Consider the following 3,309-nt stretch of genomic DNA (forward strand, 5'->3'; position numbering starts at 1 on the left):
CCTTGGTTGATGCTCTGATACTAAATATTGCAATCTTTGACGAAAAATAAACACCATAAAAGCATACAACACAAATAAAATACAAAATTTCAAGGACAATTTCGATGATATCAAGTTAATGAAACCTTAATTTCGTTGCTTCCACTTTAGTTTATTGGCCAACAGTAAACACAACATCTCTGTAAGCAAGAGACCTTCCAATAATTCTAAGTTCAAGCCAACTTCTTTAAGCCTCATTGGTCATAGAAAATATGCCTAAATCAAAATTTTATTTTAATTGGATGGATAAGCACGTGCTTAAACTCATATAAGGACTGGATTTATAAATAGTAGTTGATCAGATAAAGCATATCAAACTAACATGACAAACGTTTTTAGTATTCTAAATAGGTAATCAGGTATGCTGCAATTAAACTAACCGTCATAGAATATTGAATCTTCCTTAGAGAATCTTCGTTTAATATATACAGAATGCTTGATTTCAAAAAACAAAAATAGAAATAGCACTTGCAAGCTCAAGCCACAGTTGCAAACTCAATGCCCTAACCCCGGTCTGCAAATCCAGTAGAAAGTCGCGTGTATTCCTCCTCCCCCTACAATATCAACATCAAAGACAGAATACATCATACCCAGCCTGTACACTTGAACAAAACTCAGAACAATCACGTGATTTTCTTTGAAACCATAGAATTTAATAAAAGTATTTAAAAAAAATGGCCAAAGATTGTTCCGGACATTTCAACCGACTGCCTCACGGTACCATGCAACCAAACGATCATCGAAAGAAATCCTCACCCCTCCATTTGGACCCCGAGAGATTCAGAACCCTAAGCTGATTTTCCGATACAACTTTCCGACACAAGCAAGTTTACCTGGTATTAATTTCCTTTTTTTTCATTTTTTTTCCTTTTCGAAATCAGACCAAGCGCGAGGGAATAAATTTCAAAATTCCACTTCTAGTTCTTCTATTTCCACGCGAAGAAAACAAAGTGTAGCTAATTCTAACAAATTCAAAAAGCGGCGACAAGGAACTAGGGTTTAAAGATTACGATATTTTGATCACGCGCAGAATTCGAATGAAGAGCATACCTGTTTTCAAATGGAGTGGAAACAGAGTTCATGAGAGAGGAGAGGAAGAGAAGGAGAGAGAAAGATAGAGAAATAGAAATCTGCCATGGTAGCAGAAAAGGCAATGAAGTGCGAAGAGAGAGAGAAGAGAAAGGTCGGAGGAGTGAAGAGTGCGCATTTAAGAGACTGCCGTTTGTGAAGAGGTTTCCTGTTTTAGCCGTCTTTTATTTGGATTAGTTTGCCGCCTTTTGCTCTTCCCTTCCCGGCTTCCCTTCCCGCCTTTAGCCGGTGTCGCCGATGGGAGGATGCAAGTTTTGTGCAACTAATGATGAGTGCATTTATTTTATTTTATTTTCTGTGTTTTCCACTTACCATATTTAAAAAACAAAAAAAATAATAATTTTTTTCTCAAATTACAATTCACAAATGAAATATCCTCTAATTTTTATTTAACTAATGTAGTTGCATATTTAATGAGATTTTCATCATCATTAACTTTCCAAATTACCTTTGACATGGAAAGATTGCTAAATACTCATGATTTAAATGTCTCAACTTATAAAGAGAAGACAATTAATAGCCTTTATTGCCTCGTTATTTTATAAGTATTATGTTTTTCTTAAAGTATTGTAAGTTGTGATAAAATTATAACATAAAAAAATTATTATTTATTTTCTTAATGTGTAAAGATAACTCATGCACATATGGAAAGTAATTTGATGAAATATTTATGGTGTGTATTGTATGAGAGAGGTCAATACACAATAAATGAAATCAATGGTATCCAATTTGAATATAATAAAAGCTTTTTTTATAACTAATTTTGCGATGCTATAAAAAAAATGGTTTGTAAGTGAATAGATGATAAAATTACAAAATCAGTATAGAGTGAGGTGCTGAATAATTTTAAATTATTGAATATTAGAACTTAAAATGAAAATCATATTTCTTTCATACATGAAAATGGTAAAATTATATTAAGATATTTATATATTTGTTCAATAGATACTATGTGAATAAACTTTGAATACAATTAACAAGTTTTTTAATATATTTGTTGAACTATTTTAGTTGTTTGATAACTAAACACAGCATGGTGTGTTTCTTATTTTTATTAATTCTCTAATATATAAATAGCAAGAACGTTTGATAAAAAATAACAAATGAGTGCATAAATCATAATATTCTTTTTTATTTAACTTTGTTGGAAAAACGTATCTCTTCATAAAACATAAAATGACACTTTTTATTATACATAATTAAAAATTAATATCTTAAATTTGACAATGAATCTAGATCTTGCGTCTAGGTTGTTTTGGGCTTAAAAATGGAAAACTAACAATAATTTTGTTTAATTTAATAATTTCTTCCCTATAATTTAAGGGATTTGTACGTTTTTTATGGAAAAAAAAAAAAAAAAACACATCGATGCAATTTAAACGAGTGTAGCCGTGAATCACACTTATAGATATTTACTTCTCCAATTATTTGCATGGAAAAATTGTGTTCTATAGCTTTTTGATAACTATGTTAAACATAAAACTTTTTGTAAAGCTCATCATTTGTCAAAACAAATGAAAGAGGCATAAGAAATGCGATAACAAAACTAAGGATGAGAAGACTCACCAATTAATATATAAAAGCAATTAAGCACATCGAGGGAGGAGTTCTTGTTCATGCAGCGGCGGCGACTTCTCCTTTTGCAGACAAGAAAAATTTAGAGATTAGGGTTTGAGTTCTTATATTATGTGCTCAACTGGGTAGATCGTCAATATGGACTTTTTGGAGGGATAAAATTGTCCAATACACATTACAACGAGTCTCTTGCCAAAAAAGTTATGTTGCCATGTTTAATTAAATAAAGTATTCAATGGTTTTACCAAACACCACTAATTCATTTACACAATATGCTGATTTATGAAGTGAAATGAATGAGAATAAATTAATTATTATAAAACGGCACAATAATAATTAATGTTATTATAAGGCAAGTGGCTAGGACAAGGTTTGTGATTTTCCAATGTAATAAACTAAGAATAATTGTTCTCGAATTTTATTATTAGAGAGCATGTTCATACTATATTATGTTTATGAAGTAAAATAAATTCTTGCATGGTCACTTGCCTTAGTTCACTACATTTTCTCCCTCGTTATCAAATTTCTATACACATTATTGCAGTATTTTATTATGCAAGCCAAACATAATAATACATTTTTTATTTTATTTTGTTAGCTACAAAC

The 3,309-nt window shown here is 30.6% G+C and overlaps 1 long non-coding RNA gene across 1 annotated transcript; it reads right to left on the reverse strand.

Moving 5' to 3' along the window:
• Positions 1 to 297: 297 nt before the first annotated feature.
• On the reverse strand, positions 298 to 2,835 carry LOC131165327 (uncharacterized). The gene is made up of 2 exons (XR_009139539.1): positions 2,695 to 2,835; positions 298 to 593 (listed from the first exon to the last, which is right to left on the reverse strand). It is a non-coding gene; the product is annotated as an uncharacterized LOC131165327 (long non-coding RNA).
• Positions 2,836 to 3,309: the final 474 nt, after the last annotated feature.

This window comes from Malania oleifera, chromosome 10 (assembly GCF_029873635.1).
Source record: "Malania oleifera isolate guangnan ecotype guangnan chromosome 10, ASM2987363v1, whole genome shotgun sequence".
Taxonomy (NCBI): Eukaryota; Viridiplantae; Streptophyta; class Magnoliopsida; order Santalales; family Ximeniaceae; genus Malania; species Malania oleifera.